At 40.2% G+C, this 24,494-nt stretch overlaps 1 long non-coding RNA gene across 1 annotated transcript; it reads left to right on the plus strand.

The window, feature by feature from the left end:
• The first annotated feature begins 3,600 nt into the window (after positions 1-3,600).
• On the plus strand, positions 3,601-24,193 carry LOC118353487 (uncharacterized). Its single transcript, XR_004812553.1, has 2 exons — positions 3,601-3,685; positions 23,575-24,193. It is a non-coding gene; the product is annotated as an uncharacterized LOC118353487 (long non-coding RNA).
• The last annotated feature ends 301 nt before the right edge of the window (positions 24,194-24,494 follow it).

Consider the following 24,494-nt stretch of genomic DNA (forward strand, 5'->3'; position numbering starts at 1 on the left):
CTTCATGGAGCCTACTTTCTAGTAGGGAGAGACCACAGATAATAAACATAACAAATGCATTATTTTGTAGGAGTTGATAAGTGTTCAGACAAAAAAAACAGAGCAAGGGTACCTGGATGGGACACTTTGGAAAGGACTGCAATTTGTGGGAGTCAAGGGGAGCCTCTTTGAGGAAGTGGCATCTGAATGAAGTCCTGAGGGAAGTAAGGGGGCAATCCTCTGCAGATCTGGGAAAAGACTGTTCCAGGCCAGCGAACAGCCAGTGCGAAGGCCGAGTTACCTCTGTGGGATCCTGTCTTAGCCGGCAGCATAGGACCACAGCTTGGTTTCCAGGTGCACGGAAACAGTCTCCAAAGTCTACCCACCCCCAAAAACCCAGGCAAAGTCTAACAACCCCTGCCAATTCTGATCCAGTACATCTGGAGTGGGAACTGGGAATTTGTATTTCATGAAATGGGGAGGTATTTTAGGTTTCCCAGGTGTCTCTCTTTGGGAACTCCTACTCTAAATCAAAGTAAGAATGCCCTCCAAATATACTGAGAGTCATCTAGCCTCTGCTTGAACATTTCCAGTAATGGGAAGCTATTAACTCTTTTAGAGAGTTCACCCTATAAAATATTTATAACATTTAATTAATTTATTCATTTATTCAAGAAAAAATGTGTAGCTTTCCTACTGTGAATCAGGTACTGGGGATGTGAGAACACATGTTCTGTGCCTTCATTGGTTTTTGTTTGTTTCTGATTGAAGAATGTCTATATTTTCATTTTAGACATTAGAAAAAAAATAGTAAAAGAAAGAAAAATTGTTCTTTATCTCACAGGTAGCTATGTTAATATTTTAGTGTATTTTATTTACTTTTTTCTATTATTTTATGTTTAGAAGACGGAGATCTCTTTTATCAACTAAAACATATTATGAATATTTGTTTCTATAAAATATTTTTCTACCATGTGCTTTTAAAATAATAGCTTAGCATTCCATTGTATATATGTGATAAATATATAACACATATGTATATGTATGGAATATATTTATCTATCCGATGACTATAGTTTATCTTAAAATGTTCACTACTACAAAAAATGCTGCAATGAATTTTGTTATAAACTTTTTTCAACACTTCTAATTATGTAGGTAAATGTCTATAAGTGGAATTTCTGAATTAAATGATATAGGCTTTTAAATCTTTTGAAATACATTGCCAAATTGCCTTTCCAGAAAGAATGATCCAATTTCCATCCCCATTTCAATTATATGAAAATATTCATGTTTTTATACCCTTGGCAATACTGGTATTTCATTTTTTTTATTAAAAAGCTATAATTACTATAGAGTTCTTTCTTGCAGTGAGCTCAATTTTGCCTATTCAAATTTTCAACCTATTGATCTGACTTTTGTCTTCTGGAGCTTTGTGGAGTAAATTCAATCCTCCTTTAAAATGGAATTTCAAATATTTGAAAATAATGATCATGCCTCCACTGTTCTTTGTCCCCAGTTCTCTTTCTTTTCTTCAATAATTACTGCTGTAACCCACTTTCTGGACTCTCCACGACTTTGGTCTCACTGTTCTAGATAAGCCTTAATCAGTCTTTCTCTTGAAATGTGGTGGCATAGAGTAAACCAAGAACTGTCCCTGTAAGAACACTGCCTTCTTTGTTCTGAAAAGGATTACTTCTAACTGGTGCAAGGTAAGCAGGAAGGAGCTATTTTTGGCAATCGTGCCATATCATTGGCTCATAAAGAGATTGATATCAACCCAAATTCCCAAGCATTTTTATAAACAATCTTGTGGTCATATCAGGCAAGATTTGCATTTCACTGATGCAGTTGTTTTCGGAAGCACAGAGTGGGACTTTCATGGAAGTCAATGCAATCATTAATTCTAGTTTGTCAAGTTCTTTCTGAAAACTGATTTCATCATCAGATATGTATCTTCTACAGACTCGATAAGGATATCTCTTGACCTCTAGTAATTAAGAAAAAAAAAAAAGCAACTAAGTGATGTCGATCACAGAGTCTTGCTACACCCTAACCATCTGGTATTCATCCATTAATCAACAGACTTTAGGTACAACACTTAGTGCAACCATGCTACTTGCTCATCCAGTGTGTGTGTGTGTGTGTGTGTGTGTGTGTTTCTGTTGCTAAGGGTATAGAGGAAAACTTTGTGAAACAAACTACAAACAAAATATTTTAAACTGACTGAAAGCAAAAGATATTCTTTGTATGTCTTGATTTATCTGGTAAGATTTCTTTCTTCCTTTTTTTTTTTTAAATGAAAATTTGTTTGGCATGACTGGCTGATTGTTTATGTTGGTTCCTTGATTTCAGCCTTTTTTCCCAGAATATGGGCAGGGTCAACATCAAGCTGAACTTGATGTAATTTGTAGTTTCTAACTTCATTTCTCTATTTTGAAACATTGGGGGTATTTGTCCATATATCAGTAACTGGTGTACCTTGTTTTATGGTAAATTAAATGTTTTTTGTACATTTTGTTTGCTTTTATTCCCCCAAACTGGCCCGGTGGATAACTTAGTTGGGCCTGATGACTTCTATTAATTTTAAGCCAAGAGTTTTTGTTTTTGTTTTTGTTTTTTAAATATCTTCCAGCACCTTGAAATCCAATTTTCTGTAACTGTGCTTGTTACCTACATTTTCCAATTTGGAAGTCATTTTGCTTGACGTAGAAGATGATCTTAAGTAGGAGTCCAGGACATGTGCTTTTGCATTATTTTTTTCTGAAATTTAGGTATTTATTAATATGTTATTCATCTCAGTTTGTAGGTTTTAGCCTTTCTCACTCTTCATATTACAAACATAATGGTAACCATCCAGTCTGTTGTTCTTAACACTTTGCCACATCTGTGTGCGTTTTTTTTTAAGATTTTATTTATTTATTCATGAAAGACACAGAGAGAGACAGAGAGAGGCAGAGACACAGGCAGAGGGAGAAGCAGTCTCTATGCAGGGAGCCCACGCAGGACTTGATCCTAGGTCTCCAGGATCATGCCCTGGGCCGAAGGCAGATGCCAAACCATTGAGCCACCCAGGGATTCCCCAACACATCTGTGTTTTAATGTAGGTTTTGTCTTCATGTATAAAATGAGTTGTCCTTATCATAGCTGATTGTACTTGCCAAAAAATTCAGATTATTGCAAAAATAGTTCAGCTTTCATGGTATTTCTATTTGAACAGATCAGTAGTAGCATGGGCTGCTTTTAAGTTTTCAAAGTATTTTGTACTTTTTTGTCTTTAAAACTAGACCCAGTCATAAGATTAGATGGATCATGAATCTAAGTTCCTTTCCAGTCTATGCAATATCAGGTGGTGCCAAATAAGGTAGAGATGTGTTTTCTTAAGAATAAGAAATATGTATATGTATATGTATATGTGTATGTGTATGCATGTCCTTATGCATACGCATATGCATATATATTCATTCTTTGTACTCTTGGGAGTTTCCACAATTTCTACACAGCATTATATAAATATAGAACAAAACTAATTGGCCTCCAACTAAATATAAAGAGAAAAATTCAACCATTTCAATGTGAGAATCATCTTAAAATAAAACAATGTAATATTTGATTTTACTCTTTTTCTAGGGTAACCCAACATACATACCCAATTGCCTGGGTCGGGGCTCTTTCCCCAAATGCAGAAAGTTCTGGGCAAACTGGGGTAAGTAGGTCATTTTATCTTTCTCCTGATTCTCCCTAGATGACCCTTCCTGCCCTTTTTAAAACCTAAAATGGATGACAACTTTTCAATTCTAATATGACCAGGTAGGGGTTTTTTTTGTGTGTGTGTGTTTTTTTTTTCTGGGATTTTTTGGCAAATTTCATTTTCTCCAGCTTTCAATACTGTTGCTTGCTAGCATATAGACTCCACTCTCCTTCCTAAGACTACCTTCCCTTCTTTTTTGCTTTTCCCCACCCTTCTTCCTTGCTTTATTCCCCCATGAAAGAACAGCATCTGAGGCACAAAGTTTACCCTTAGTATTCCCATTTTAGTGTTTAGGAACCATGAAATGATTATTAATACCTCCAGTTTATTTGTATCTCTATTTTCATTGGGAAATATATGTTATCTCTATACCAATGGCCTACATTAGATATGGATCCCAAATTGAAGCAATGAAAAAGGAAGATAAGTTTTATAATATTCTTTTAAAGGCCTGAAGTAACCAGCACAGCAAAGCTTCTTGGATGCAGTGGCACGGTGTTGCATGCCCAGATGCCAGCAAAATGATGGAACCCTCACTGGGTTGACAGAGGCAAAGTTCACATGGGGCTCTCAGCGTTGACTCCATCCATTCTTACTTGTATGTCATTGGATATAATTAACAAGAATTGTAAATTTGGGGCTTGAGGGCCAAAAGCCGTCCACAAAATCATATCACATGTTTACAATCTGGCAGAGACTTTTCGTCATGTAAACCCTCTTCATTTTGGGGGCACCTGGGTGGCTCAGTCAGTTAAGTGTTGGACTTTTGATTTCAGCTCAGGTCATGATCTCGGAGTCGTGAGATCAAGCTCTCTGCATCAGGTTGCCTGATCAGTGGGGAGTCTGCTTGAGATTCTCTCTCTGCCCCTCCCCCTACTTATGTTCTAAATAAATAAATAAATAAATAAATATAATCTTTAAAAAAGTCTTCATTTTTCACTTAAAGAAACTGAAATCCAGAGAGATAAAGAGAACTTGCTGATATCAAAACTCCAGTTAGTAGCAGAGCTGGGATCTCCATCACTCCTAGAATGAACTTCATTCATTCTAGGCTGTCAAAGAGGAAGGGAGGAGACAAAGTTATAATGGAAAGAATTATTAATAATCCATCCTCCTCATGCCAAATCTGGAGCAAACAGGCTTGAAACAACTTTGTAAAGTATCTCCTTCTATCTTTTTTCCCTTTGTCCAACTTGAAGTCTGAGGAGCCTACCAATGACCAACACCGGGGTCATCGACTTTCATATTTTTATTCTTGCTCTTGTCTGGAGTTGACCCCTAATCCCAGCCTTTCCATGTCTTTCCATGTTCATTCCCCTGATCAAACATTTTTAATTTATGTAACTCCTACCTCACTTAGGCTTAATGGCTGCCCAGAGCATTTACCTAATATGCCAATAAAAAGGACCATGGCTGACATAGGCACCTTCACTCTGAAACACTTTTCCCTTTGTCCCTCCCCATGTGCCTTTCCTTTTAGCCATAGCTTTTAATCTCGTTTATCGTAAAGCTTCTACATAGTCAGTAACCACTAGTCTTGTTGAACACAGTGTGCTGTTAAAGCATAACCCCTCTAAGTCTGCACTTTCCTTATATCATAAAAAATTACATATCTTCTTAAATGTTTTAAATCCATTGAAAAAAAAATTTATGCTCTGAAACCATTTTAATGAGATGAAGCTATAATCCACAATTATTTTTAAATTAACTTTTCATTTTGGGATAAGTATAAATTACAAAACAAACAACAAACAAACAAACAAAAAATGTTGCAATGAAATCACAGAGAGCTCCTGGTAGTCTTTGTCTCATTTGCCTTTAATATGAACATCTTATGTCACCACGGTGTATCTGTCAAAACTAAGAAATTAACGTTGGCTTATTGCGATCAGCTAAACTGCAGACTTTATTGCAATTTCACCAGTTTGTCCACTAACTGTCCTTTTTCCACACCAGGATCCAATCTGTGGTTTCACACTGCATTTGGTCATTACATCTTAGCCTCTTTTGATCTGTGACAATTTCAAAGTCTTCTCCTCTTTTTCACCATCTTGACAGTTTTGAAGAGTGCTGGTCAAGTGTTTTGTAGTGTGTTCCCCGATTTGGGTTTTACCTGACATTTTCCTCATAAACAGACTGGGTTGTGGGTTTTCGGGGAAAATATCACAGAGGTGAAGTGCCTTCTCATAACATCATATCAAGGCCACATGTTATCCACGTGATTGATCATGGGTGATACTGAGCTTAATCCTTTGGCTAAGGTAGTGTTTGCCAGATTTTTCCACTGAAAAGTTACTGTTTTTCCCTCTGCCTATGCTCTACTCATTGGAAGTGAGCCACAAAATCCAGCCCACTCACAGGGAAGGAGACAACCTGTAATCTTTTGACCTATCTTTTGACCTATTATATCTCTGCTTCTTGAGGTCCTTCATTTTGGATTCTAAGCAGCTCTACCACTAGGTGGACCACAGTTACTCCAAGTCTCCTGCCACACTTCCCTCCTCTTGTGACCAGCTCCCTAAAACTTCCCCATATTTTTTCTCTTCTCTACCATACTGCGCTGACTTTCATTGTCTTCCTCTGAAACTTAGCACGACATCCTACAGCTACTCTACTCTCTCTACTTCCTCAAAATTCTGAGTTGAAAGATGAGGTGTGTTGGATTAGAAGGCTATTCATGAAGGAAAGAGAAGGTAAATTTAGAATTAATAGATAAGAGTTAAAATGACTCTTTTCACAAGTTAACAACTGATGGTATAGTTATTCGGTAAATATGATGTAAGGATTTCAAGGAATATTGGGGAGAGGGGAGATGCAGAAATCCCTGGGGAAGGGGGATCTTACATTTATCTTCTAACATATTAGGTGGCAATAATTCTATGTCCAGTACATTTTTGTTTTTAGAGAAAGAGATACGTCGATGTGGACATAAACGCATACCTATACAGTAAACACACACAGAAACAGCAAAGCACTAGGAAAATCAAGCACTGCTTGTGCAGTATGATCTCCCAACAGATGGATTAATTCAGTATCTGGATGTGAATCCCCAGCTCAGCTGCTTACGAGTGGTGTGATCATGAGCATTTACCCTTTCAGTGATGATCTATAAAATAGGTGTATTATTAGCACCTAAGGTCCAGAGAGGCTGTGAGAATTAACTGAATTAATCCATTTAAAGCACTTAGCAGAGGGACACCCGGGTAGTGGTTAAGTGTCAGACTCAATTTCGGCTCAGGTCATGATCTCAGGGTTGTGAGATCAAACTCCGTGTTGGGCTCCATGCTGGGCATAGAGCCTGCTTAAGATTTTCTCTCTGCCTCTCCCTCTGTCCCTGCCTCCTTGTCTCTCAAAACAAACAAATAAATAAATAACCTTAAAAGAAAGCACTAAGCAGAGTGCCTGGCACATAACAAATATTCTGTCAATATCAATGGTCATTACTATTATTGATTACGAAGGTCTAGGTTTGTTTATTTACAGCCTCTTAGAGCAATTTCAAGTTCCCAACTAAATTGAGAAGGAGATACAGAGATTCCCCACATACACCTGCCCCCACGCATACACAGCCTCCCCTATATCTGTAGCCCTCACCAGAGTGGGACATTTGTTACTACTGGAAAAACTACCCTGATGCATCATTATCACCCAAAGTCTATAGTTTAACTTTGGGTTCACCCTTGACGTTGTACATTCTATGGGTTTGGACAAAGGTATAATAACGTGGATCATTATCCGTGTATCATCATACAGAATATTTTCACTGCTCTAAAAATCCTCTGTGTATCTATTCATGCCGCCAACATGAATTGTTTTCTAAAGTAAGACCATTTACAGGAAAAACACCAAGAGAAAGTTATCCAATGAATTAACTGCAAAATATTAAATTGTCCCTTTGTGGTAAATAAATCGCATTTCTTTCTTTTAAAACCAAGTTATCAACTGAGTCTTACTTATCTTTTATGCTAATTTTTCCCTACAGTTTGGGTTCCATAATTTTAAGTAAAACGGCTGTGCAATGACTCAATATGAAAATAAAGTTCATGGCCAAATGTTTCGGTTTTCTTTCCCTGGATACAGGATAGCTCCAGGCAGGAGCTGCTTCTCGATCTAGGGGTCCTGGCTTTGGGAATCCAGAGCAACTCTAAGGTTACTTTATGCAGATGACCCCAGCAGTGCTTAAATCTTTATCAATGGCCATGTTTATGTATTTATTAATCTGGTGTTTTCTAAAAGGCAGATTAACTAAATCATACCTCTCTACCAATTAGGCTTCTTCTTCGTTGGTAAATATGGTCATGAATTATTCGTAGACACAGTTTGGAGGTTAGCTACCAACAGTTCTTCCACAAAGTAATTTAGTTAGTGAATTTAAAATATTGTGAGTGACTACAAGTACCTGATCCCAAAGAACTGCTGAGTTGGGTTGCCCTGTATTAGCTTCATTATGCAAATAGGCATCCCAAGAGAGCCATCCCAAAGACTATTAGCCTCTTTCACCTTTAATAACCTAAGATCTCTGGTTCGTGATGTGTGCAGATGAAAATATGTTCCGCCTGTGGGTAAAGGTGTTATTAATGCATAATTCTTTAGCTTCTTTCCCCCTACACTAGAATTCTATTTTGGCAAACCTCTTGGGCTCGGTTGTCAGAGAGATAAAAGCCTGTGAGTCCTGCAGTAGAATCTTGATTGAATCTTGGTAAATTTAGAGGGCCAGTTTACTCTTCTTGGACTGTGGTCTTTATCTATGAGTGAGACCACGTCCCCCCTGCCCCCATTGTACAACTGATTGTGTTGCAAATGCTCCAACTGGTTCTCCCAGGTTTAGGAGCCTTTGAACCCCGACCCTTTGTTTCCCTCTGTAGATGTGTGGAAATTGGCAGTTAGATTTCAGATACATTCTCCGGTGCAGAAACTGCTGATACCCAGGTAATGTCAGTCTTAGGCAGATAGCACCTTTATCTGGAAGAAAGTCACCCATGGCCCTTGGCAGGCTCAGAGAGTGTTACCGTTTGGTGGCTAGAATGGTCACTTCCAAAAATGAAATGTAATCTTACAGCCTTCTGAGAAGGTATCTGCTCGATGTGGGTGTCTGCTGACACGGAGAAGGCGTGAGAGTTCACAGATCCCAAATGGTTACCACAGGTATTCCCAGAAGCCAGTCATCAGGAGTTCCAACCCTGGAGAAGTTCAAGAACGCTATTGGCATAAGTGACAGTCCGGATAGGCAGGATTTTCCAGCTTTGCTGATGCAGTAGTTCACTTAATTACCGACTTACAAAGAAAATCAATTAAAAATGTTGGGTTTTTTTCCTCCATCCTTTCTGTCCTCTCCATCTTCTAGTAGGTATTCCCTGTCACAGGGAGGCTTTGGGAATAAAAAGGCAAACTCTCTTTCTTGGAAGGACCCAATACAGAGAGCCTCGATGTTCATTTTTAGTGCATTTGGAAATTCTTGGCAACATTTTTAATCTCATGTTGGTGGCAATAGATGGCTGCGCAATGACTGGAAGGTGTGCTACTTATATGTGTCCCAGGTATTTAAAAAATATCAAGGGGATCTGTGGGTGGCTCAGCGGTTTGGTGCCTGCCTTCAGCCAGGGCATGACCCCAGGGTCCTGGGATCAAGTCTCACATTGGGCTCCCCATAGGGAGCCTGCTTCTCCTTCTGCCTGTGTCTCTGCCTCTCTCTCTCATGAATAAATGGGTAAATCTTAAATAAATAAATAAATAAATAAATAAATAAATAAATAAATAAATAAATAAAAATATCGAGAGGCCAAGGGAAAAAATGCATTAAAAATTCATCCAGCATTTTGGGGAAACAGGTTTTTACATTTGTCTCTCTTATTATCTACTATAAACCACTTATTGTATTCCATCTAAGGTTTTCCTATCTTTTCTTTTTTCTCTATAGGCTGCATCACTTTTGCCCCCACCTCTCTTCAAGGATCTGTCCTTTGTAAATCGCTGGGGTCATCAGTCTTCTGATATTGAAGAACTTAGTACTTGCGCATTATCCTCTCTTCCTCTGTCCTGAAGTCTGTCTTTCCTCCTACTGATTCTTTTTGTGGCACTTTGCCTTTTTTTTTCTTTTACTTATGCTTTCTTTTCAGGGTTCTGCCTTTCAATAGGACCTGTTTGTTTGCTTACTTTTGATTCTCACCCTTTAAGCCTCCTTTCTTCCCTCTTCCAATGGATCTCATTCGACCACGTTTCCTCAGCCAATGTGTTCATAGGACATCTTCAACTCTCTTCAAGATTTCATATTAACGTGATCTCTTTAACTTTAGTACCTCTTCTTTACAGATGAGAAGCAGGTCAGACAACTTCCCAAAGAACGTACAGTGAGGGGCTCGTAGGTGGCTCAGTGGTTCAGCATCAGCTTTTGGCTTGGGTCATGATCCCAGAGTCCTGGAATCAAGTCCCACATTGGGCTCCCCATAGGGAGCCTGCTTCTGCCTCTGCCTATGTCTCTGTCTCCCTCTCTGTGTCTCTCATGAATAAATAAATAAAATCTTCAGGTAAAAAAGAACGTACAGTGAATTACTGGAGGGGTGAAAATGGCAACAGGTGTTTTGATTTCTAAGAGAAATTATTAGCCAGGTGAGATCCCACTATTAATCACGTATGTAACCAGCAGCATGGGCATCACCTGGGAACTGGTTAGAGATGCAGTTTCTCAGGCTCCACCCCAGACCTACTGAATTGGCCTTTGCATTTTCTCAAGATCCCAGGTGATTTTTATGCACATTGAAGTTTGACAGTCTCGAACGGCACCTCTTTACATTGATGGACAAGCTCTCTGAAACGAACTGCAAAGCACCATTATGTTTACTTTGCATCTGTGAGTTTTCTCTGAGTCTTGGCTGCCCTGACTGAAGGGTGTGAGAAGAAGACAGACATAGTCTTTGGCCTTGGTTTCAGTATCCATCTGATCTCTCTTCCAGAATTTGGATTTCAGATAAGCTGTACTTGTAGAGAGTTTGAAGCGGCTAATGACAAAGCAAGTGGAACATTCTTTTCCAGGCAATTAGTTTTCTCTGTGCTTATTTATTTGTGGTTTGCTGATTCAATTGAGTATCTGCAAACCTGCTGGTGGCTTTGGAGGCATCGTAGCTTTAATTGTATTAAGTTGACATCTGTTTCTTTGAATATATTGTCTGCAGTTTTCCAAGCACAGAGTGAAATATACCCAAGAGCTTCATGGGTATATTTTCAATATCCAAAATGATTTTTATTGTTTTCCCAAATTGTAATAAAAGAGGTGTTATCTCCTTCATCTCCCTGACTGGATTTGAAATTTAGAGGAAGACTAGCACATATATTTGACAGCCAGAGGTGTAAAGCAAAATCTATTTGATATCAGAATTGAAATGAATCACTGGCATAGGAAACAGTCATGCATATTCTCTTGTGGAAAGTGTTGTCACATTTAACTACTGTAATATCAGTTCTTGGATGAGGTGCATGTCCCAGCTTAGGATTTCCCAGGACAGGAGCAGAGTTATCATGGAAAATGGGTGTTAAAGCAATTTCTAAGTAGAAAAGGATGAAAAAAATGAAAATCAACCTTAAGGGATCAAAAAATAATTTGAATATTTTTTCTCCTTTTCTTTTTTTCCCCTTTTTCCTTTCCAAATAAATGGCCTTTTGGTTTGAAAGACTGTCTGGAAGGGGTTATAATTTGAAGCATGCAAATTCATCAATATACCAGTGGTTTGAGACTGAATTTACTTCATCTTCCTGACTATACCAGTCAAGAGTAGATCCCTAGGATGTACATTCTTTTTCAAGAGCATATGAGACAATTCAGGGATGGTCTATGGACTGGCAGCCTGTGCCCCACATGATCTGAATCCAGAATCAGTGCTGTCATTCATTGCTAAACACCATGGCAAGCCTCAGCAAGCTCTTTCCAGAAGCACATCTTCTGTAATTCTCCTAATTCCACAGGCCTGAAAACAAGGGTAAGTGGTAAAATTCTAACCTCTCCCCTCTAAAATTCACTAAACTCACCACTTTTATCTCAAATATAATAGGAGCCTAAATATGGTTCAGGTCTTCAGACAAAGGTCACAAAGATGAGGCTGTAATGTCCAGAAATAGGGAGACAAAATATGCCCTAAAACCTGATGTAAAATGTATTTTCTCCTTAGTCACATACAAGTTTAATCCACTTTATTAATTCATAGCTGATGAGGAAATGGACGAGGAAAATGAGGCAGCAACACCATGCCTGGTGGAATGGGGACAAGTTAAAGATGGTTGAGGTGATCCTCTCCCCTCATCCTGTCCTGGGTTCATTACCCACATGTCCACAATGAAGAAGGCCATAGACATTCAGAAATGGTTTTAGACTCTGGCCATCCGCTAGGCTGGCAGCTGTCCTCACGCACATTCTCACTTGTGACCTTCTAGAGCGTACCTCCTCCCAGTCCCCCACCCTGTTCCATTCCCTCCCATCACTGGAGATTCAATGCCCGAGTCTGCCTAAAATTTTTAACAATCGGGGCACCTGGCCGGCTCAGTCAGTAGAATGGGTGACTCTTTAGCATGGTTAAGTATGAGCCCCACATTGGGTGTAGAGATTACTTAAAAACAAAATCTTAAAAAAAAATCTTTAGCAGTTATTGGCGATGATAACATAATTACAGAAAGTTATGCACCTTCTGGAAGGCAAGATAAAAATGCATCTTATTTCCACTATTTATGTTGACGCATTCACCTTACCTTCAACTTTGAAATTTCTAAACTATGAGTGAAAGCATGTTTTTTGACATTTATGGGGATGCTATTGTTAGCTCAGTCTTTATTGTTTAGGAGGTGCAAATTGATGCTATTTGAGAGGAAAATTTTAAATTCCCTGGCTTCCATGCTGAATATATATGCGACTTCACATTTGGAAAAAGGGGGTTGTCTTAGTACCTGAAGTGATACTTCTGTTGAAAATCAAAGTAAAAAATTCACAGTACAGCCTACAAATGATAAGCCTTCTATATATTTTACATTGGAGGTAGCCTAGAATACATTTATGCGACTCTAATTTCCTTCCTTCTTAGAATTACCTGCTCCTGACTCTTGAAAACTGAAGGAATAATGTGTGCTTGGAATCATGGCTGTTTGCAAAACAGCTCAAGTGTATTTTCAGGGCATCTCAAGAAAAGACATTTTAGAAGACTTTAAGTTCATTTCTTTCACACACTATTTTCACTTTTGAAAACTTTCATACACCTTTGAAATCTGTCTTGAAAGAGAATAAATGAAAAATAATAGCATTTTTAAATATAAATGATTCATTGGCATTAGGTACAGGACTGTGGCTCTTGGCTGGATCTGTAAAAGGGCTATGTGGAGAGTGGCCTGTGTCGCTCGCACCTGCTCCGCCATTACCTGAATTCTTCTGACGCTGGCCCTGAGCAATTGCCCATTTATATCAACATCTCAGGGTCCTGATTCTCGTGAGATAAATATGCTCACTTGAGTTCTAGCACAGTGAAGATGTTGCAAGGCTGAATTCAGGTAAGTATCAGAGCATACACAGAGAAGTTGTTCATGCTATGCCGTAAGTTGTGTCAGTGGCTTCATTCATTCATTCTTCGACAAATATCGAGTGCCCACATACACTCTTTCTTTCTAGGTCCTGGGAACAGAGCACTAAACAAGAAAAAAGTACTGTCTTTATGAGGATTACTTTTTAGTGTTGGACTCAGAGGATGAGCAGATAGATGTAGTGGTGAGCACTATGCAGACAAAGTAAAGCAGGGCATGAGAGATAGGATGAAGGTTACTTTTGCAACTCAAAGGTTGTTTGAGTATTTGATATTTGAGCAGAGATCTGAAGAAAAATCGCAAATGAGTGATGATAAGCCATTTGGAGGTGGGAGTCTGGTAGACCATTCCTAGACAGAGGGAATAACAAATATAAAGACCCTGAAGGCAGAGCCGAGTTTGACATCTTCAAGCACTGCTGCCCTTGGAAATACAATGAGAGACACATAGATAACTCAAAAATATTTAGTAACCACAGTAAAAAAAATAAACCTAAAATTAAAAAGAAAAGAAAGTGAAATTGATTTTAATTATATATTTTACATTTAAACCTGTAACCAGTGTAAAAATCATGAATGTAGTATTTTGCATTCCTCTTTTCATATAATGTTTTCAGAGTCCGGTGGGTATTTTCTACTTAAAGCATGTCTCAATTCAGGAGCTAAATTTTTATTGGAAATAATTAATCTGCACTTTGCTTTCATAAAATGTATAACTTTTAAAGTAGGTTCACATATCCATGTTATTCAAACATACTTAAGCATTTTTTGATAATTACATTTGTACCTGTTCTTAAATTTGGGTTTAAATTAAGGAAAATTAAATAAAACCGATTCAGTTCCCCAGTCTCCTTGGCCAGTTTTAAGTGTCCAGTGGGCACATGTCTAGTGGCTACTGTATTAGGTAGTATGAAGGTTAGAGTAGCTGAGACAGAACAAGTCCTTGGAGAGTAAGACAAAGACCAGAAGATGTAGTGCCCTGGAGTCACACGAAAATGTTTGGGTTTCATTTGGCTTGGACAAGGAAGTCTTTCAAAGTATGTGGATGATTAGATGATGGTGCTTTGATTTCTACATTAAGGAGAGACCCACTCTGGCTTCCGTATGGACCCCAGACAGGAGACCACTAGTAGTTGGGTGAGGAGCAAAGGGTGGTATGGACTCGGACACCAGTGCTGCAAGGGTGAGAGGCTGTTAGTATCAGGGTATAACCCAAGCTAGAGTTGACAGCACTTGCTACTGGATTGTTTGCAGGGTAGGTAGCAAAAAGGAGTCCAAGGAGACTCCTAGGATTTTGGCCTGAGCAATTATATAAATGGTGGTGCTGCTGTTGAGATGGGAATGACCAGGGTAGAAGAGATCTTGGTGGTGGTGGTGGGAAGGGGAGGATATGATTTGGACAAATTAAGTTTGATTTGCTTATGAGCCTTGAAAGTGGATCCTTGAGTTTGGAATTTAGTGGGAAAGGTTAGGACTGGAAGCATATTGATGGTTACCACATAGATGATATTTACCATCACCTGAACAAGATCATCCAGGCACGGAGGGTACACAGAAAAAAACAAAAAACAAAAAACAAAAAACAAAAACAAAAACAAAAAAAACAAGCCTGAGAAATGAGTCCTAGGGCACTCTAAAATTTAAATATTGTGGGCAGCCCAGGTGGCTCAGCGGTTTAGCGCTGCCTTCAGCCTAGGGCGTGATCCTGGAGACCCGGGATCAAGTCCCACATCGGGCTCCCTGCATGGAGCCTGCTTCTCCCTCTGCCTGTGACTCTGCCTCTTTCTCTCTCTCTCTCTCTCTGTGTGTGTGTGTCTCATGAATAGATAAGTAAAATCTTTTAAAAAAATTTAAATATTGTAAAGCTGGGATAAAACCAGCAAAGGATAGTAAAATGGGATAGATAGTGAAGTTGAAAGGAAACAAGGAGGTTGTGATACCTTAAAGCCAAATTTATCAGTCCATTTGGCAAGAAAAAGGTGGTGTACTCAAGTAGAGTATTTGAAGAGAGTTTAATTAAGGGGCTTTTTATGATGGAGTGACCATGGTGTAGAGAAGGCCCGGGGAGATAGTCAAGTTACCCAAGTGGTGGAAATGAAGTTACCCCAACTAGGCCTAACAAAACAAGAAGAGAGAGAAATAGAGACAGGGACAGAGAGAACAAACTCGGAGTCCAGTCACCTAACAGAGACTGTGGTATTGGGTTGAAGGATACTGGTCTGTATCAACCCTGCAGGGAGCGAGCAAGAAAACTCATCTTTTCTTCCATCTTCCAATGTCCTGCCATTGGCCAAATTTATCCAGAAGCTAAATTCATCCAGAACGTGGTGGGGTGAGCCTTAGTATACACAGTAAAGAATCTCCAGGGCCCTGTGTATTCTGGGAGGGTGAATATGTCCGCAACAACTGTCATCTGTCATCTCAGGGGGGATAAATGCATAAAAAGGAACTTATTTTGAAGGCCTATTATGTGCTTATATTTTCCACCATCCATTAGAAAGCTCTCCTTGGGTGCCTCACAGGCCCCAGAAACAGCCTGGCCAGAAGTCTAGTCATCTTGTCCCCTTCATCCCCAAACGTCTTCTCCCTCCTGGATCTGCTCTCTGCTTCAGTGGCCCCACTAACAAAATCTTCCTGCCAGGAACCTATGCCCCCCGCTTACCCCTTTTGTCTTCCCATATCAGTTGCAAGCCCATCTTCTGGGTTCTCCGCCCTCTACTAGCACTGTCTTAGGTCAGGCTGTTGTCATTTCTCACTTGGAAATAGACTCCTGAATCTCACTTATTCCTCCGCAAGATTTTCAACCAGGCTTTTATGAGAGTTGTATTCTAACCTACAGATACGATCTCCTTAATGATTTCTCTTTTCTCTGAGGCTTCATGCGGTGCAGACAACCCTCAGGACAGACACTGGCCTGGCTTCTCTCACCCTGTCAGTCTTCCTGTTTCTTCATGCCTCCCATTCAAACTTATTTTCCGACAACAACAACCGTGCACATTTCCCTAAGCACCCACACTCTGTAGGACACTCAGTTCCACACCCATCTTCTTTCCTTTCCAAGTTCTCTGTTCACCTCCTTGGGGAAGTCTGCCTAAGACAAAAGCCACAGTCCCCTCATGTGCTCCACGGGTACACTTTTACTTTTTGCCCTGATGTATGTGTGGTTATTACTGGTTTATAAGTCTGTAGTCGCTTTCTAGGGGGTCTGCTGCTTGAGGGGGGAGGCTGGAGTCTCTGCATCTTTATATTTGCAGAGCTGTCGACTTGGTTAGAGTTTGAGCCATGGAATTATTTCAAGGCATGGGAAAAACTAGTCCTAGATTTGGATTAAAGTAAAGGTGAGCTGGGAATTAAGAGGAAAAGGAGTGTGGAGGCCATCCAATTTTGGTACAGAAGGCACCAAGCCGAAGTCTGTAAAAAACCATGGGTGGAGGCTAACCCATCCAGGAAGCCTCCCGAGTGAGGGGCTCTCTTTCACATCCCTCGTTGTACTGTGTTCAACTTCCATTCTACTGTGTGGCATCATGGCATGTGCGCATCAGTTAAGCCAGAGAAGTCTGCCAACTATCTTCTCCGCGCAGTTGACTGTGTTCTTAAGTTCTTTTAAACACCATTTTCCAGGATGCCCGGGTGGCTCAGTGATTGAGCGTCTGCCTTCGGCTCAGGTCATGATCCTGGGGTCCTGGGATCAAGTCTCACATAGGGCTCCCCACAGAGCGTCTGCTTCTCCCTCTGCCTATGTCTCTGCCTCTCTCTGTGTGTCTCTCATGAATAAATAAATGAAATCTTAAAAAAAAAACAACACCAGTTTCTGAGGGCTATCTTAAGCAAGTTTTATATTACTTCATTTAATCCTTTCCTGGGTCCCGTTATTTAATCTGTTTGGGCCCCAGTTTTTACATCTTTAAAATGTGATCATTAGTAACAGCGCCTACATTATGTGGTTGTTGAGAGCACTGGCGTGTCAGTATTGATAACAAGCCTGAGTCTGCCTGGAACACCAAGCGCTCTAAGTGATTGTTGAAGAAATTATATAACTTCCCCTTCCTAATTTCTCCAGGTTCCTTCCACCCCACCAAGTGTTTCTTCTATCATGAGTACTCTCATGAGTGATATTTTTTTTTCTTTTTTCAGGGGTTGTACAGTCTGTCTGATGAGATGGGAATGGACACCAGAGGACTTGGATCTATTTCAAGATCTGCCACTGGGGCCTGTGTCATATCTGGCACATCACTAAACCCTCAGGTCCTCACATCACATCTAACAGGGTTTATAATAATGACACCATCTTTGGAGACTTCTAGGAAGATATAATGAGATTACACACACACACACACACACACACACACGTGTACTTATCAATGATAAGCTGTAAGAGTCAATAGCAACATTAAGTGAAACACAGTGGCAGCAGTGACAATAAACGTAGCTTCCACACCTGGTTTGCTCTTTAAGTCACTCAAGCAACCTCCATGTTGTAGGAGGTCCAGACCCACCATGACCGTCTGACTCTTCTAGGTTAAGGTGTCCCTAGAGCCATCTCTGACATTCCCTCCTTTACTAAATATGAATGAAGGTCTGGAATCCATTTAAAGTCTGGAGTTCTTCAATCATTTTCCTCTCATGATTAAACACAGTCAAGTATGACATGACACACAAACTGGGAAGACCACATGTGAGCTCACTGCTTTTGTCTGCAGACACGGTGACCCCTGGGAGCTTATTAATTCCTACATTGCTTCCCTTTTCTCCCGCTGGTCCCACCCACACCTACCCATTCCTCCATCTCCTTGCTCAAAATAGCATCTCGGGATTCTAAAGGATTTCACATTTTATGTTGTAGGATTTTTTTCCCTTTTGCTAATACTACACCTTGCACAAAGAAATTAGGAAAAGGATTGGATCATTCTTTTAATCTTACCCAATGAATGCCTAATACTTTTTTAAAAAAAATTCTTTTTATGATTTTGGCAATTGGTTGATAGTTCCATAATCTGGGTAATCTGAAATTTGAAGAGTCATCTTTCCATTCTCGAAAGATTTCCTTGGGAAATGGGAGGTGGGATTTAATTTTATTTGTCAAGTTAGATTTTCCTTTGACTTTGGAGATCACTCTGAGTCTTTTTGTAGCACTGTGCAATTTGTGGTGAATCTTTCCATTTAAATGACATTGCAGTAGAAAGAGAAAGGTCAGAGACCAGAAGGAGAACAACAGGGAAATATCACTTAAGATAATGTTCAGGCAGATCTTCCATGGAGTTAACAGGTTTTAATTCTGAATATATTCAACAGTGAGTTTTCAAAAAAGCCTGTCACCCGTTTTGATGATTATGTTATACTCACAAATAAATCACAGTTGAATTTGTAGACCCAAATTATTTATTGTAAAGAAATGAACATGGCAATATGCTTTCTATGCCTTTCCAATTAGACTTTAGATCAATTTATCTTTGTGAAGATATTGCCTAGTTGAATTTTTTTTAATATATTATGACATGTTATTGGAGCCAACTAGCTGGAACACAAGGTTCCCGGGACTCAACATTCATTATTTATCCATTTATACTAATAAACCTTTATATCCCACATGTCCCCTGCTCAGATTTGAACGGGGCTTCAGAAGCACAACCTGTTTTAAATTTATGACACAACAGCAATTGCTTATGACAAAGAAGAATGACAGAAAAATGCATCCATTTTCCCCCACAGGAAGACAAATGATAAGATTTTTTTTTTTAAGAGATGGCATTCCTCTCCCTTCTTAGAAGAAAAATTAGTCTTAAGAAAAAGAAACTCAAAGATCATAAAGTATAAAAAAAAAGAAAAATTGATTTGGGGATGCAAGATGGGATTGAGTTGTAATATAGAAGGCGCTGGTCTTTTCCTACCAAAAGGCAGAACCAATTGATTTATGAATCACAACTATAAGCCTGCTTTCCTCCTTCTTCTTCTTCTTTTCCCCTCCCTCTCCCCCTTGGGAAGGGAATGTAGATACTAGGTGGCATGTCTCTTTTGATTTGCCACACTATGTCTTAATTATCAGTGCCGGGAGATCAGGCAATGGTATCTTCTGACTTCAAAGGCTCGCACAGCCCGAGCAGCATGAGGGGGATCAGATGTGCCAGGATGCGGAGTGACAACAATATGGTGTCTTCATATTTTAGGAGTGTCAGCTCATTTTTTATTTGTGGCACATCAAAGTGAAAATGAGGACACGGGAGGGTTCGACTCTTTGTTATTCCCTTCGGAAGTGACAGCAACGTCTTCCAATTCAGTGCACAGGGCAGAGCATTTAGAGAACAATTCTTTTGATTTTAAGATTTCTCATACTGATCGAACCTGGGAAAAATAACTCCTGATGACAAACTGGGACAGGAGAGCAGCTTGCTCACGGGGAGCCGTGGTTAGAGATGCTAAGGGTGTGTTTGGAGTGATGTGAGTATTGCTAGGTGTCAGCGAGCAGTAACAAAGGGACAGTCGTGATAGTAATAATAGTGGTTGTAGGGGCGGCAGCAGCTAATGTTTACTGAGCATTTGTAAGTTGCCAGGCACTGGGTTCATATGATGGGCCTGGGGACGCCCGGGTGGCCCAGCGGTTGAGCATCTGCCTTGGGCCCAGGGTCCTGGGATCGAGTCCCGCATCGGGCTCCCTGCATGGAGCCTGCTTCTCCCTCTGCCTGTGTCTCTGCCTCACTCTGTGTGTCTCATGAATAAATACATAAAATCTTAAAAAAAATATATGACGAGCCCGAGGCTCTGAGAGGTTAAGTAACTTGCCTCCCAGTACACAGCGCGGTGTGGATTGGTGATTCTAACCCAGGCCCTCAGACTCCGAGTCCACTCTCCTGACTGTTAATAGGCTAGTGAAGTTAACTTCTGTTCACTAGGAGTTAGGTTCTGAATTCAGCACATGGGGCAAACATCATGAAGAGTCAACATTACTCTCAAGTACTTTGAAACTGGTCATAAAATACAGCATATCTCTTTAAAAAAAGATTTCATTTATTTATTTGAGAGAGAGAGAGAGAGAATGCACAAGTGGTGGTGGTGGGGGGGAAGGAGCAGAGGGAAAAGAGAAGCAGGCTCCTGCTGAGGACTCCCAGGACCCTCAGATCATGACCTGAGCCCAAGGCAGACGCTTAACTGACCGAGCCTCCCAGGCGCCCCATAATACGGCATATCTTTTAATATCGGGTATGTTGATGACTTCTCGGGAATACTGACAGGAATATTTAATAAATAAAAGAACACAAGAGTGAGGTGCAATCTGAGATTAATTTTCGGGTGCAGAAGAGAAGCAAACATATGTGGCTTCATTTATGTGTAGAATATTGACATATAATAAGACTTTGCTGAGATGTGAAGAAGATACCGGTTGTGGATTTCTCTATTCAAAACGAGGCTGCATGATATATAGGTTATAATCATTGCATTTGAGTGGATTTTTATCCTCTTTTCCCAAAGAAATGCATTTTCCACACTAGTCCAACCCGGGAGGGTGAAGGCTGGATGTGGCTCAGAAGCAAGTGCCCCAGGAGTTACAAATACTGTCGTCTAAGTGCCTCGGTTACGTCTCACAGCAGTTCTTTGTTCTTAGAAATATTTCCATCTTTTATTTTTCAATCTTTTTAAGAGTGAATGGACATTTCAGGATGTTAAATGGCTTGTCCGAAGCCGCACAAGTGCTGGGTTTCAAGGATTTACTAGGATATCCTTGGAAAATCCTACTCCTACTGTCTCTTTGTCAGGTGGCAATCATTCCATCATCTGCGAAAAAGATGAGCTTGATAAATTGCTGTCAGGAAAGCGTGTCACACTACGATTGGCCTCTGATTCTCCAGGGATACCCCGGATACATCAGGAAGGGGGGGATAAAGGCAGGGGACGTTCAGCAAAATGTTTCGATCTTGTCCTATGCCATGATAAATTAAACATACTGGATTCATTGAATATTTCTGTTTGAGAAGACAGGATGCCCACCTTTTAGGATCCAAACTGAGAAAAAAAAATTGTTCTTGGATGTCATCACTGCCAATCACCCCTGGAATAAAAGAGGGAGTCCATCTCTGCTAACCCCCAGGGAAGTGTTGAACGGGCTGGTTCACAAACTGGACAAGTTTCTCTTTCTTCCCCTGCTAATTGAGGGCAAGAGAGAACTTCGCTGTCTGGTCCTTTGAACTTTTGAAACAAAAAGAAAGAATTCTCACAGGCAGAGAGCTGAGAAACCTATATAGATAATATCTCATTATTTCTTAACACATTCTCAGAATTTTTTTTTTGAGAGGGGAGGGCAGAGGGAGAGAGAGAGAGAGAGAGAGAGAGAGAGAGAGCCTTAAGCAGGTTCCATACCTAGTGCAGAGCCCGACTCAGGGCTCCAATTTCCCAATCCCAAGATCAAGACCTGAGCCAAAATCAAGAGTCAGACACTTAACTGACCACCTGGGTTCCCTGAACACTTCTCAGAATATTAAAAAACTTTTGTAGAAAACTCCTTGTGACTGATGCCTTCCCCTTAGAGTTTCGAATGCTTCACTTGTAACCTCGTAAGGTGAACCACTTAAAAAAAAAAAAAGGAGGGAGAAGAAGAACCATTTAAGTATTTCAACAAAAAGGAAAATATTGCCCACAGAGCGTCTGTATCTTCTGGCTTCTGGTCAATTGGACTTTCATTGGGTTAATCTACCTCCTACAGACCGTGGAGCTACTCCATGGTGGGTTACAACTGATTCCCCACGTTTACTGGCATACCATTGGGAATGGGCCCATCTTCGAAAGGAGTCAGTCACGTCAACCGAGGTAGGTTTGCTGACAGATAAGCCTTCAGAACCTATGCAGCATTAGAATCCGCTTGGTGATCAAAGACAATAAATGAAAATAAAGCACAAAGTACAAAGGAAGCTAGACCCAAAAAAAAAAAAAAAAAAAAAAAGAATCCGCTTGGTGGCACATTGCTATGAGAGCACGGGTGGGTGTTTGTAACATATGTACAGGCACACACACAATTTGTTTTTCTAAATCAGTTGACTTCTTGGTCATTTTCATTAGTCTTATTTTCCCTTCTTGCCCTCAGTTCATGGCACATTCTCATTAAGTGATACAAGCAAGAATCTTTTCCTGTAGTTATTTATTTGTTTATTCTATTTAATTAATTAATTAATTTCTCTATCTGTCATCTCCACTTCCTTTCCTATCTTTCTGGCCATAGGCATTCACCCTAATGTGTTATTATCAAATATGTGTTGTGCTTCGCTTGCGTGTTATTTTAATTTTTTACAAATGGCATTGGATTATAGAGCTCGTTCTGTTTCTCACTGAGTTTTCATTTTATGCTGTATTTGATGGATTGATCCATGTTACCCTTAACTTCTTTGTAGCTCGCTATAGTGTTCCTCCACCACTTCTTACCTATCCAAGGCTTCCAGGGCTCTCTATCATTAACAGAGCTGCAATGACTGTATTCCTACCTGTTCACTTGTGAACCTGCTTGATAATTCCCTTGGAATATATACTTGGGAGCAGAATTGCTGGGTCAAAAGGGAAATCTGCACTCACCTTAAGTACGGTGCGATTGCCACCTAGAATAGCTATGGAAATTTAGACTTTCACTGCAACATATCTGAATTTATTTATTTATTATTTATTTACTTTTTGAGAGAGAGAGAGAGAGAGCCCGAGCCAGGGTTGAGTGGAGTCAGGAAGGGCAGAGGGAGAGGGAGAGAGGGAATCCTGATACATGGCTTGATTCCATGACCCTGAGATCATGGCCTGAGCTGAAATCAAGAGTCAGATGCTTAACTCACTGAGCTACCCAGGCGCCCCCAACATATCTGAATCTAAATTCACACTACTCTGATAATTTATGATATTGAGGATTTCTTTCACAGGCTACTGTGTCTATTGTAGATTTCCTCTCCTATAATTTGGCATCTATGTATTTGCCCATTTTTCTATTGTGATGCCTGATTTTCGCTCTATTTTCTAATTAAAAAGTCACATAGATCATCTCGCTCTGCCATCTATCTTTTCATATTGTCCATGAGATTCTTTCTTGCCTCCACCGCAGAGTAAGGAAAGCTAAATGCTTGCTCCCCCAGCTTCCCTTGCAGCCAAAGGGCATCAAGTGAGCCAGCCCTGGACAATAAAATATAAACAGAAGGTTTTGCTTTCCTGGTAAAAGGGATGGAAGTCCTGGTGAGTGCTCTTTGCCCTTCATCCTGCTCAGAGCCTTGGGCTGGATTGTCCATTGGTAACTCAGTAACATTTACTTCCTTCTGTGCCCTTCCTACACTGCAGGGCCTAGAAGCCTGGGATCTACCTCTCTCAGAATTCCTGCCATCGGAGTTGCTGGGTGGACTCACTACTCACAAGAGATTTGCAAACATGGAAGAGAAGCAGAAGCCATTTTATTGGTCCTTGGGCAGCAGCGAGCAAGTACACGGACCCCGGCAGAGCACAGACTTGTCTGTTGTTCTCTTTTGCATCACCTGCTTTGAGGCTGAGCGTTGCAATCATGATCACTTACTCTCTGGGGTCCTATGGCCTCCGAACCCCCAAGCTGGCTGCAAACTCAGAACCAGTAGTGGACTATGCAGACCTCCATGCTTCCTGACTGTCTTCCCAACAACTCTGTAAATGCTAAATTCCCTTCGCTGAAATCCCTTTGGAGTTTGAAATACCTACAGTCTTCTGTTTTCCTGAACAGCCTTGACGGATACAAACAGAAAACATGATGCCAAGTCCTGCGACTGCCATCACGTAAACAACTGAAGCCATATTCAAACATGCTGAGGACATTGGGATGGAAAGAGACCAGGTTCTGTATGACATTACTGAGGCAGCGCACCAGCTCTAGACTACGTTAGAGTCTCGCTTCTATTTTTGTGAAGAAAAATAAAATATATCTGGTCAACCAGCAAGTTTTCTCGTATTTTTAGCCAAAGCATTCTTTTCTTTTTTTTTTTTTTTTTTTTTAGCCAAAACATTCTAAATGTTTACACCCAGATTCTCAACTGTAAAATGGGGCTACAAGGAAGTCTAGTATATACAGCAAATGCGATGTGCTTGGCGTATAGTAGTAATGGCTTAAGTGTTAGTGATTAAAGTTGAATCACTTTCCATGCCTTTAAATTAAAAATAAGATACCATCTCTTCCTCTGAATGAAATTTCCAAGGAGGAACATTCAGGTAAATGGAATATGCTTTTCTAAATTGGA

The sequence above is a fragment of the Canis lupus genome, chromosome 37, assembly GCF_003254725.2.
Source record: "Canis lupus dingo isolate Sandy chromosome 37, ASM325472v2, whole genome shotgun sequence".
Taxonomy (NCBI): domain Eukaryota; kingdom Metazoa; phylum Chordata; class Mammalia; order Carnivora; family Canidae; genus Canis; species Canis lupus.